The sequence below is a fragment of the Lupinus angustifolius genome, chromosome LG01 (genome assembly GCF_001865875.1).
Source record: "Lupinus angustifolius cultivar Tanjil chromosome LG01, LupAngTanjil_v1.0, whole genome shotgun sequence".
Lineage (NCBI taxonomy): Eukaryota > Viridiplantae > Streptophyta > Magnoliopsida > Fabales > Fabaceae > Lupinus > Lupinus angustifolius.
The window spans coordinates 28,660,658-28,674,785 of NC_032009.1; the positions used below are offsets into that span (position 1 = coordinate 28,660,658).

Below are 14,128 nucleotides of genomic sequence, written 5' to 3' on the forward strand. Positions count from 1 at the left end.
AAAAGGACAAGATTGAATTGGACACCTTGTATTGCCCATTACATTGACTTAATGTTGGACGACTTTGAGAAGATACATGTTCTCATAGAGATAATACCAGGTGGAAATAAAATTACAACATATATATATATATGTATATATATGTATATGTATATATATGGAAGAGGTTTTTTGATTTCCTTACTGCAAAAGTTCACTGAGGTAAAAGATTTGGTGAGGTCGACCATGGCTCGTTTTGCAACATTTTACCTAACATTGGTTTAATTATTGGACAACGAGGGAGCATTAAGAAGAATGTCACATCTATTGAATTGAATAAAAGCCAATATGCAAGGACAAGGGATGGGAAAAGTGTTGAGAATGTGATCGGGAAAACATGTTTTGGAAGAATATTATGACTTGCTTGAAGGGTGCTTTATCTCTAATTCAAGTGCTCAAATTGGTGGACTCAGATAAGAAACCAGTCATGGGGTATACCTATGAAGCAATGGACTTGGCTAAGTAGAGCAAACACAAGGCTTTTAATGATATCTTCAATAGGTAAATAATCATGACAACTAATATTGTTTGACTTTTGCTTAACTAAAGTGTATAGTATACTTCAGCACCAATTCATTTGTCCTATTCATTAGTTATATGTCTCCTTGTGAGATAATTGATCAAAAGTGGGACAATCAAATTCATTAGCCTATGAATGCCACAAGCTATTATCTTAACCCTATGTTGCATTATGCTCCTGGATTTAAGGCCAATTATGAAGTTAAGCAAGGAATGTATGATTGTTTGAGAAGGATGGTGGGCTGAAATTGAGATAATTAAGAAGGTTGATTCTCAGCTTGAAGACTTTAAAGGTCAGAAGAAGTTTTTTGGTAGTATAGCAGCCACAAGTATACTTGAAATCAAAACTCTAGCACAACAGTGAGAGTCATATGGCGATGAATATCCTTAGTTGCAAAACTTTGCAATTCGTGTACTAAGCTTGACATACAATTCATCCTGGATGTGAATGCAACTAGAATGCTTTTGAGATGGTAAAAATTAAAATCATTTATCTTGTCCTTTGTAAAACAACTTATTGAGTGGTTTGATAAATGTTAATTTGTATTTTTAGATCCACCGAAAAAAGGAATCGTTTGAAATAAAAGACAACGAATGGTGTTGTCTGTGTGTTGGTTAATTCAAAATCGGAAAACAAGAAGCAAACAAGGAAATTTGAGATTCAATTTAAGTTTGATGACATTTCTGACGATGATGAGTTGATTATGAACACTAATGAAGATGCTGAGAATATAGAAAGACACAATGATAATTTGGGTACTCCATTAGAAGAAGCCTTGCTTGAAGGGGGAGATAATGCTACAACTTGTCGTGTCTGTGAAGAGTTGGAGATTCCACAATTTAATTCTGATGATGAACTTGATGGAGATGAAGCACATGTCGAGGAGCCACCTGATGAGATTAATGAAGATGAAGATGTCAACAAAGATGATTATCTTGATATCCCCTTGTGTGATTTGATTTATTGATTTAGATATTAGGTTTTGATACTTGTTGGTGTTTTTTCTATCAAACGCTTTAGTTGATTGTGTTACCACTTTCATTTTGTAATTATGTGAGACCTAATACTTTAGTATGCATATATTTTAATGTTGAAGTTTAAGTTTTACCAAGTGGTACTTGTCAATTTTATTATTTATAGCAATAGAGAAAGCTGAAGTTTTTATTATTTTGTGTATATATATGTCTAATTTTTTTAAATATTTGGTAGAATCTTACGATTCGTGTTATAATCGCACGTTTTATGTTTTTATCTACCCCTTCCAATCTTATGTAAAATCTAGATTTTGTCAAGTATACTTGCAGAGTTTGAAGTTGATTGAGGAAGAGAAAAATTACTGAATGAATGAGTATTAGGGTTTGGGTGAGATTAGAGAATTTTTTAATTAAATTATTTTACTAACATAACCTTAATATGAAACTTACTTTTTAATGGACAACGAATGATACTTTTGTCCAATAATTTTCTGGGATCACGTTGCAATATTCCTTCATAAATAAGAGAACACTTATATTAGGAAACCCTTATGTATATATAATATAATTTAAACCAGCTATGTTGAAGCTAATATAGCGATTAGCAAGGCGTAATTACATTGATTTATTAAAAACTTTACAGAATAGATATATAAAGCAACTTATATTCAAGTTCAAGTTATAAGTTCCCGAAACTAAGAAGACTATCATTCCTAATGAATACTATTCAAATTAGCACTTATTAAAATGTTTTTCTGAATAATATTTTTAATTAATATTGATATAATTTAGTTACTAAAAAGTCCTTACTTTGGAAGGGAAAGATTCTACTTGTGCAAAAAAAAAAGTGTAAAAAGTTATCATTATTTGAAATATCAAATTAGTAATGACTTAATGTATTACGATTACAATGTCTAAAAAATGTCAATATCACTTTGTATGATGCACCTTATATGATAGGGAGTAATATTATTTAATTATAATTTATAATTAATATTAATTGAATAATAAAAAATATAAAGAAATATACATATAATTCATTCAAAGTTTCAAAATAAAATTAATTCTAAATAACAATAATCAATAATTAAGGATGTTAAAGAGAAATTTACATTAATTTAAAGTGTTCTTTATTCTTTTAAAAACTTAAAGTGATTGATGATTCCATTAGAGGTAAAAATTTCAGCAATTTCATTTTCATTCTAAATTACCATGTGGTATGAAAGAAATTCATCTTTTATCTTACTGTATAATTTTGTTTTCTGTAGTAGCTAAATCATTATAGTTAAGATCGAAAAAATATGCAATCACCTTCCTCGTGTTGTCAAAGTTGTACTTAATTCAAATATGGTTGAGAGTTTTGCAAAAATGAATGACAAACAACATCAACAATAAAATGTTAAATTGACATCTCAAGCTAACTTTTACTTGCTCACTAAAATCTATACATATATTTTTTGTGAAAAATTACATATATTATCAATATTAAATGATTTATAAAACTCTTAGGATGTTAGGACTTTTGCGGCAAAGTTGGACAAATTCAAATTAAGATCCTCATAATTTGTTGGATTTAATATGTATACAATGATAGTGAAAGTGTTTTTTACAATGTCAGTAAATCATCTACCATTCATATGTTAATCATTATTGACTCTCAAACAAAAGTAATACAAATCAATAGTGAATTATGTGTTGACATTGTAAAAAAGTTTACACTGACGGTGCGTACGTTTTAAAATCTAATTTATTTTCCAACTGTAATCATTACAAGACGTAGATCTAGTAGTATAAGGCCTCACTGGATCTCCAAGATAACCAAAAGGTCACTGATTCGATTCTTGGGAGCAACACTTGTTGGGAGGGGCAGTCACGCATTCTGAAAGGGATTAGTTTCTTACAGTGAGAAGATACAATCGATAATACAAAAATACCATTATGTAATCATAGTAACATATGCAATATCAACATCCATACATATAAGATAATTTGATTAATTATCTATAATTTTGAAAAAGATTGTACAAATTATATTGTACATATTTATCAAACTATAAATTAAAAAAAATATAAGTCTCAATGAGTATTTTCATGAATATATTATTTGAATGTAGGTAAAGAGATAAAAATAATATTTAATAAATTAAATCAATGGGAGGGGATCTGCCCCCTCCTGTACAAAAGAACATTGATAACAATGATGATATGTAAAAGAACTTTCCTTTAATATTATATTCTTAGAAAATAGCAAAATGAAATATTTAATTTCCTCTTTACTTCAAACCTAGACAATCTTTTTGTCATTATTGTACTTATGAGTTTATATGACCTTGAACATCTAGTTCAAAAAACTTGAAATTAAACATTTATCTATTATCTATTTTAAATATAAGAGAAGTCCATTTTATTTTCCCAATTTAGATTTTATTTTGACATTTGTCTTCGTTAAAATTTGTTACATGATTTTTTTTTGTCTAAATGGAAGGACCTAAAGTTTCTCAATCCTAATAACATGGTTTATTAATAATGTAGAGTTTAATAGGTTTGTACTAATAATGTAAAGATTTGTCACTGTCAACATATAATATTTATTATCCATACAAATTTTAGTTAAAATATTTTGAATGAATGAGTGATAAATAATATATTAATGTAAAAAAATATTACACTACACAACTCCTTTTCTCTGCAACTTTTTATGATCTCGATACTCTTCTTTAATTTCTCCACTCTTAATAACATTCTTAAAAACTAATTTTGTTCCAATATTTTAAGAGTATAAATTTCTAATTAAACAGTTACATTTAAAAAAATAGATATAAGTATATTTTAATTATTTAAAATTTATTTATATGTCTATATCTATATCATTAAGTTATTTTTATTTAATATTCTCTTGTTTCTTGAGGGATGATAAATAAGCTATTCATAATATTATTAAAATCGTACCAATTATCAAACTAGCCAGAGTACTAGTATAGTAGTACAATGGTTCAACCAATTCAGTAATTAAACCCCATGTTGGTTAAACTGGTTAAATCGAACATACCTACTTATATTTATATATAGGTAAACCTATAACAAAAAAATTTCAAATAAGTAGATATACAAATTTATAATTCATATTCATAATCTACTCCAAATTCACATAAACAAACAACCTTAAGTCTTTAAAAAATTCAAAGTCTAAAGTACAAAACATATATCAATTCAAAAGTATCACTTAACAAATGCAAAATATAAATAAATGACACAAGTTCACAACTCATTCTACAAAACATATAAATTTGGAATTTTAACATTTAACGTCAATGAGTCAAAGTTGCGTCATATCGAGGTTCGATTTCTTCATCATTTGAGCCCGAAGCTTGACCTACATTGTCTTCATCCAGGTTCACATTCTTCATAGGGTTGAGTTGTGCATCATCATCATCATCTTCTAAGTTTCTACAACAATGTCATTTTTCATACAGGTTAGCAATTATTTAAAATGAACATTCAATCACCAAAAAAATAAAAAACATACCATTATCATCTAGTGATGATTGAATGGAAATATTTGCAAGGTCATTTCGTAATGCTTTAATTTCTTAAACATTTAGGAATGGTGGTGACTCCTCCAATATAAAATGAGAATGATTCTTAAATGTTTCTAAATTTATCGGGTCATAATTTTGATGCCTCGGGTGGCTCCTACATTTATTGATTTTATCATATACAAACATAAATACATGCTACATATGAATATATAAAGAAAGACAATTAGGGTCATTTTTGAATAAAATGGTAATACCTTTGTTGTAGCCTCAAGTTGTACAAACAAAAACAAGATCATTACGTTTTTGATGCTCCAACCTATTTCTTTTATTCCTATGGATGTTTTCAAACACACTTCAATTCCGCTTACAGTCGGAACACTACATGTGTGACTTAGAATGCAGACTGCCAATCTTTGCAGATTTGGTGTATAACATCCATAAGTTTTCTATCATTGATCTAAAACATTGCATGAAATCTAACTCAACATCTTGTTTAATATTAAACAATTAAGACAATTAATAATAAACATTAAAGACAATTACCAAATATGAAAGAATAATTATACATGGCATCACTTTACTCCGTTCATGTATTGCAGTCGGTCTTCCAAAATCTAGCTCAACATCTTTATATATCCTCATCTCACTAGTTAACTTATCTAGGAAATCAGGATATTCATGAGCATGCTTCTCAAAAACATCCAAAAAGCCGGATGTTTTGAACTTATGTTTTCAAATTCTTCAACATTGAAGAAACATTGTGGGTTGAGCCAATACCAAGTAGCATGAAGATTTCTTTTTAATTGCATGTGCCACCGACTATCCCTACATCGGCAATGGGTAGGGAGTTTTATAATTTTTTATTACCCTCTAAATCGGCAATGGGGGGGGGGGATTTGTATGTTTTATGTTTTTTAAACTCCCTCCTAAATCGGCAATGAGGAAGGGAGTTTTATGTTTATTTTTTATCCGTAAACCCTAACAATATATATAGATGCATAACCCTCATTTACTTTACATGAAAATTTTATCCACTCTTCTCAATAGACACAACCCTCATTTCCTTTACTTTAAAATTAGATATTTACTTCATACACATTTTTACTTGATTAGAGGTTAGTATATACATTCAATTACTATATTTTATCTCATTCTTTTAACTTTAGTATATTTAATTGTTATAAATTATTGTTTTAATGTTATTAATTGTTAAATGTAGATGACTATTGTAAGGGATATTGTTAGCGTTTTTATTGACGAAGAGAACATCAAAATATGTAATGATAAGGACGAAGTTGACTTTGATGTTGGTTCATCTGGTAGTATGATATATACTACTCCATCTTCATTTTTTGTAACACAAATTATGAAGCTGGTCGTGATTTTGGACATACAACTAGTTTAATGAATATTAATGATAATGATTTGTTTATTGAGATGCAATTTGAATCTAAAGAAGTCACAATATATGCTATTAGAGAATTTCATATTAAAAATTCCTCCGACTATGTTGTTGCAGAGTCTAGACTAGATAGATATGTTATCAAATGAAAACATTTTTGTGACAGATGTGAGTGGCGAATTCGCGTTTCTCATAACGTTAAGCGTGACATTTGGGAGATAAAGAAAATTAGTGGAACACACAGTTCTCTATCTATGTTAGTTTCTCAAGATCACAACAAATTAAATTCATCATTCATTTAAGACATTGTTGTTAATTTGGTATATGCAGATTCGAGTATACTAGTTAAGACGTTAGTAAAGGAGGTTGTTAGTCGTTTTGGTTATACAGTCATGTATAGAAAGGCATGGACTGCAAAACAAATGACATTGGCAAAAATTTATGGTGACTGTGAATGATCATACAATGAGTTATCACGTTGGATGAATATTGTACATCATTTCTCACCCGGCACAATTGTGAAATATCAAGTACGTCATCATATTGTAGATGGCATGAAAGATCATAGTCGATTCATTCTAGATAGAGTATTTTGAGCTTTTAAACCATGTGTTGAAGGGTTTGCATATTGCAAACCAATCCTACAAGTGGATGGGACATTTTCGAATAGGAAATATACTAGAACATTGCTAATAGCGACTTCACAAGACAGAAACATACGTGTATTTCCGATTGCCTTTGTCATTGTTGAAGGAGAGACGAAAAAAAATTGGGAGTGGTTCTTTTACAATCTTAAGATTTATATTACCCCTAAACCAAACCTATGTATCATTTCAGATAGGGGGCATGTTTATTAGCTACACTTTGAAGCGAGCTGGTAGGATGGTCTAGTGCAATTAGTTTATTGTATCTGTCATCTTACTAGTAATTTTAATAAGGAATTCTGAGATTCTGATCTCAAAGACAAAGTTGTATAAATTGGTATGTGTTATTTATATTTTTAAAATTCATAAATAATTTTTATATTGTGGACGTTAATAAATTTGTATTTAATTTTGAGGTTATAAGTTGATGCGTCTGAAAGTGCAAAGTGTCGAGGATAGCATTAGCATGTCTTTGCCTATGTTTTGATGAAGACAAGGTTTTAACAAAGCTTGAAGATGACTCAACAATCAATATGCCTTATGCTCATTTGGTCATGTCTAGACTAAGATGTAAATTGAGTCTATAATCTAAGTAGTCTGGGATGTGTGCCGTAGTAATTGAGTATAGGTTTGGTGAACCTAGATGCTAGTCTCTTAAGCCATCTTAATTATCATATCATATTCATGAGATACATCATCTATTTAATTGTATGTTCATGCATCTATCATACATGTTATATGTGCATATTAGACATAAGATAATTGGTAAAACATGTATATATATTGTGCATAACGTATGAGAAGTTTACCATTTGAATCATATGCATAAATCGAGAACGTTCTCTACGTAGAAGGTTTGGAACACAATTTATTGAGTATAAGCCAATTATGCGACAAAGGTAATACTGTGTCTTTTGATTATGACTATTGTATCATTCGTGATGAATTATCTAATAACATTAAGTTTGTCGGGCATCGGGTAAATAATATCTATATGGTTAATCTAGAGGATGTCACTTCCCTTTTCTCAAAATGTCTTATTTCAAAGGAAGAAGACATCTGGCTTTGGCATAGACGTGTCGCTCACATACATGTGAAGGACTTAGAAAAATTATCAAAAAATAACTTAGTAATCGGTCTTCCAAAACTCGATTTTGAAACTCAAGATTCATGTGACATGAAATGTAAACAAGTCAGGAATTATTTTAATAAAAAGAATGTGATATCCACTACTAAACCATTGGAGCTTCTCCATATGGACTTGTTCGGACCATCACAAATTATCAGTTTTGGTGGGAGCTATTACGCCTTAGTTATTGTTGATGATTTTTCTAGATTCACTTGGACTTTATTTTTAGCATCAAAGAGCGATGCTTATAAATCTTTTAAATGTCTAGCCAAGCCAATCCAAAACCAGTCTAACCTAAAGATTATTTACATTCGATCCAACCATGGCGGAGATTTCGAAAATCATAAATTTAATAAGTTCTGTAATAAACATGGTATTATGCATAAGTTCTCAGGTCCACATACCCCTCAATAAATTGGAGTTCTCAGCTCCACATACCCCTCATTTAGCAAGGACTATGCTAAATGAAAGCAAAGTCCCAAAGTATTTCTGGGCTGATGCAATTCACACAACATGTTATGTAATAAATAGAATATTACTTAGACCTACTTCTTCAAAAACACCTTATGAGATTTTTAAAGGTCAAAAACCAAATATTGCTCATCTTCATGTTTTCAGTTGCAAATGTTTTATTTTAAATAATGGAAAAAGAATTTTGGGAAAATTTAACTCGAAAGCTGATGAAGGCATATTTTTAGGATATTCATTACATAGCAAGGCATTTCGTGTGTTTAATAAATAGACCATGCAAGTAGAAGAGTCTATTCATGTCCATTTTGACGAATCTTCTCCAAAAGAGAAGAGAAAGGTCGTTTATGATGATATTTCAGGTACACTTGAAGAAGTACCATACCAGGACATGGAAGAAATCCAACAAGAAGAAGAGGAAACAGAAGCATAGCAACATCAGGAAATGCCTATCGCGTGGAAAACTAAAAAGTATCATCCAATCGATAAAGTGCTAGGTGATATAACTACGGGAGTGGTATCCCGTAGCTCTTTACGAAACTTTTGTAATTTTGTTGCATCCGTGTCTCAAATAGAGCCTAAGACCATCAATGAAGCCATCGAGGATGTACACTGGGGTATAACTATGCAAGAAGAGCTAAACCAGTTTGAGCGAAACAATGTATGGGACTTGGTCCCCAAAGCAAAAGATCATCCCGTTATTGGCACCAAATGGGTCTTCCATAATAAGCTAGATGAATCTGGCTTAATAATTACAAATAAGGCTCGCCTAGTGGTCAAAGGCTACAACCAGGAGGAGGGCATCAATTATGATGAGACCTACGCTCCTGTAGCCAAACTTGAGGCCATTAGGATACTCTTGTCATTTGCATCAATTATGAACTTTAAACATTTTCAAATGGATATTAAAAGTGCCTTTATAAATGGATATATCCAAGAGAAGGTGTACGTAGACCAACCTCCAGGGTTTGAAAACTTCAAATACCCGAACCATGTATATAAACTCAATAAGGCCCTCTATGGCCTAAAACAGGCTTCCAGAGCCTGGTACGATAGATTGAGTTCATTCCTTCTAGAAAAAGGGTTCGAAAGAGGTTTGGTCGACACCACTCTATTCATTCGTAGATCCGATAATCATGTTTTACTCGTACAAATATATGTTGATGATATTATCTTTGGATCTAGTAATGACATCCTTTGTAAGGAGTTTTCTGAGTTGATGCAGGGGGAGTTTGAGATGTCGATGATGGATGAGCTGACCTTCTTTGTTGGACTTCAAATCAAAAAAATGGAGAGTGGCATCTTCATCCATCAGTCGAAGTATTGCAAGGAATAATTGAAGAAGTTCTACATGGAACAATGTAAGGACGCATCTACACCTATGACATCTACATGTTATCTGGACAGAGATGAAAAGGGAAAAGCGATTGAGGTAATCAAATATCGTGGGATAATCGACTCCTTATTGTATTTAACTGCTAGCCGCCCCTATATTATGTTTAGTGTTTGCATGTGTGCTAGGTTTCAAGCTTTGCCAAAAGAATCACATTATATTGCTATGAAACGCATCATGAGATATCTAAAATGAACTATTAATATGGGATTATGGTATCCTAGGGATGCCTCACTATTCTTGGTAGGTTATTCCAATTCCGACTTCGTTGGGTGTAAGTTGGATCGTAAAAGCACTAGTGGGACTTGTCACCTATTGGGCAGCTCCCTAGTTGCATGGCACAACAAAAAGCAAGCGTGCGTCGCTTTGTCCACCGCTGAAGCGGAATACATTGCCGCTGGCGTGTTGCGCTCAAATCCTTTGGATGAAGCAGCAAATTAAGGACTTTGGGCTTATATTAGAAAAGATCCCTATTAAATGTGATAATACGAGTGTCATTAACCTCTCCAAGAATCCCGTTTTGCATTCTAGAACTAAGCATATTGAAATAAGGCATCATATCTTGCGTGATCATGTTCAAAAAGGTGATTGTATATTAGAATTTATTGAAACAACTAAACAATTGGCAAATATTTTTACCAAGCCCCTCTCACGAGATACTTTCTATGTTCTTCGAAGAGAACTAGGAATCCTTGATGAAAAATATCTCGATTAATAATCTATTTCTTTGCCTTGCATGATCCCCTTTTTTTTGCTTTGTAAATGATGATTGAATGCTTATGATTCTATTGTCTAAATCCATGATTCTGTGCTTAAAAGCTCTAAATATATGTGATAGCTTAAACATCAAATTATCAAATTAAGTTTGAAATCCATGCATGCTTTTAAAAACATCCAAAAAGCTGAAACTAATACATTTAATCAATTAAGTAACTCATTTAATCGATTACCTGGGCCAAAAATTTTAAAACTGGCATTTGCAGCTCATGTTAATCGATTAATAGATGTTGTTAATCGATTAACGACATCAGTATATCAAAAACAAAAGCGTTTCTGGACATTTTTCAAAACATCATCCTAAGCTTAATCCTAGCCCTAAACCAAATCACCCCACTATATTTTCCCCCCATAAATCGTCTTCCTCATCTCCAATTCCCAAGCATTCGTTTTCCCCATATTCAAAACCTTACCCTAGGTTTTTCCTCAAACTTCCTTTAAACCTCCACCATGATTCAGTGTTTGATTACTATGGATAAAGGATGTGGAAAGAGAATCAAGACAACTGCACAACGTCCACCGTGTGCTCTAAAAATCGTGCCTCCTCCACAACCAAGGCAGAACCGCGGGGACCCATACTACTCTTTAATCCTACAAGAAACTCGGTTGCAGAAATTTCAGGGAAGAAAACCCACCTATATCCGGTTTGCGAATGTGACTTGGCTTGCAGAACAGAACTTCGAATTTCCGCATGGCTTACAAGCTCAAGGGGTTGTCCCCTTCTTGGAATTGAAAGGTAATATTTCCCCTCCTCTAGTTAGGGAGTATTACGCAAATTTTAGATATAAAGATGGAAAATATTGGTCGATGGTAGCTGGAAAATTGTTTGAGATTAACGAAGAAATCTTTATGAATGTGGGTGGTTTAGTCATTTCTGGTGCTAGTTTAAGTGATTGTGGTTGGGCAAACGACAACTCATTCGATGCTGTTGAAATGTATAAGTCGTGTTTGCGTAGACCTCAACTCTATGTCCAAGGCGAATTGACCAAAGCTGGGTCACTGTCCGTAGAAAACAGACTCCTACACTACTTGATTGTCTACATACTGATTCAGAAAAACACAAATCATGCACAACCCACCGTGAATGATTTGAGGTTTATGTTTGCTGTGAAGGAGAACATCATGATAAACTGGCCTGATTAAATTCTAAAGGTCATGTATAGCGTCTCAGTCTCTAAATCAAGACACAAATCATGCACAACCTACCGTGAATGATTTGAGGTTTATGTTTGCTGTGAAGGAGAACATCATGATAAACTGGCCTGATTAAATTCTAAAGGTCATGTATAGCGTCTCAGTCTCTAAATCAAGACTACTCCCGTATAGTATCTTCATATCTCGAGTAATTGACATAGTGATGGACTGCTCAGACAAGGATCACTTGATTGGTGAGAGTTTAATTCACAAGATGGGCATCTATAAGTATGACAACACATGACAATATCAATAGGACTTCAACAATGCCAACCTTGATCCTTCCGGTGAAGATAATCAAGACATGAATCAAGAGTCATTTGCTGCAACTCAGGGGAAGTATTCAGGACACACATCACAAGAACCTACGTTTGGACAAGCTTATATGGATGCTATGGAAAAACGTCTCAATAATAGGATGGACCTTCACTTTCAGTCTCTTAAGGATTCATATCATACGGATTTGGAACATTTTGAGGAATGTCAGAATGCATATATTGACAACCATTATCAATCCTTGCGGAACTATATTCAGATTACTAATGAATTTCATAATAGAAGAATGATTACTGAGTTCAACAAGCTGAGTGTCTTCATCAAGGGTGGTTGTAGTTCGTCGACTCCTGACATCCAGAATCCTCCATCTCATCCTTAGATAGGATACCTTAGAGCCTTAGTTTAGTCCTCCTAGCTAATGGACCTTGTGGATCTTATTTCCTCTTGAGATCTTATGTTTTGTATTGCATTGTTGTTTTTAATTTGGATTGTAACAACTCTATATCCACTACTAAACTTCTGTTTTACATTTTGTGGTAAAATGTTTTCGAATAATCTCGTTAATACTTGCTTGTTAATTCTATTGCATATAGAACTTTACTTTGTTTGAAATGAATCATGATCATGATTGGTATATGTAATTATATTGAATGATTGCGCCTATTGCAAACTGCTTAAATATATCAAATGCGTAATCATTCCATGCTTGATTTTCTTCTGCATAACCCTTCATGTCATTCAAACTGTTATGTGTCTATCTGCTGTCAATTTAATCGATTAACAGTTACACTTAATCGATTAAATGATGTAAAAACTGTGAATTTGTTCAAGCTTCTTAACAGTTGGTTAATTAGTTACATACCCAAGGTTAATTGATTAATTATAGTATGTCTTAACCATAATAACTCTCCTAACTTTTGACTAGAATTGAATACATTTATCTTTTTGATAATGTCAAAAGGGGGAGAAAGGTTGCTGTTAGGTATCAGTGGCTAAAATACACCTAAAAGGGGGGTTGAATAGGTGTAGCGGTCAAAGTATCCGCTTTTCGCAAACAACATATAATGCTGAAAAAACCCCAGTTTAATCGATTAACACAGAAAGAATAATCGATTAACTGCAGCTATTTAATTGATTAAAACGGCTCAGATCGCACAAACAGATTCAGTTTCTTGTACGACAAGCAACTAAGATTGAAGCAAATGTACAGATCTAACAGATATATCAAAGTTACAACAGTACAGTATAGAAACAGATTATTACAGTTAATACAACTATACAAAGTAATCGATTAAAGCAATAAAGAGATAGAGGGAAAGAAAAGTGTGCAACACGATTTTTATCCTGGTTCGTTTGCGGGTCCACTTGCAAACTACATCCAGGCCTCCCGTCTGATCTGGGAGATTTTTCTTCACTATAATCGAAATAACGTTTTACAAAAAATTCTTCCAATTACAACACTTAGACATTTTCTTGAAAACTAAAGAACCTTATCCCTTGGTTTGACTCCCTTCCTACCGCCCAAGAAAACCTTTCTTGCGGTGTAGGCTCAGCCAAGAACCTATTCTTTCTATCAAGATCTCTAAGCTAATGAAGATACAACACAATCTCGTTGGTGGTAAGACACCTTGAGATTCCCAAAGTTACAACACTTTTTACAACAAAAACATATAGTAATCTAAAGCAATTACAATGCTCTAAAACTCTAACACAAGTCTCATATAACATGATAATGCATTAGTTAAAAACAGATTTTACAGAATATGAAATCTT

General features: G+C 32.4%; 1 long non-coding RNA gene across 1 annotated transcript in view; it reads left to right on the plus strand.

The window, feature by feature from the left end:
- The window catches only part of LOC109343017, a 14,847-nt gene continuing 2,015 nt past the window's right edge, over positions 1,297 to 14,128 (plus strand). The window contains exons 1-2 of the long non-coding RNA XR_002107149.1: positions 1,297 to 1,585; positions 6,186 to 6,191. This is a non-coding gene — a long non-coding RNA (uncharacterized LOC109343017). The remainder of the gene's footprint in view (positions 1,586 to 6,185; positions 6,192 to 14,128) is intronic.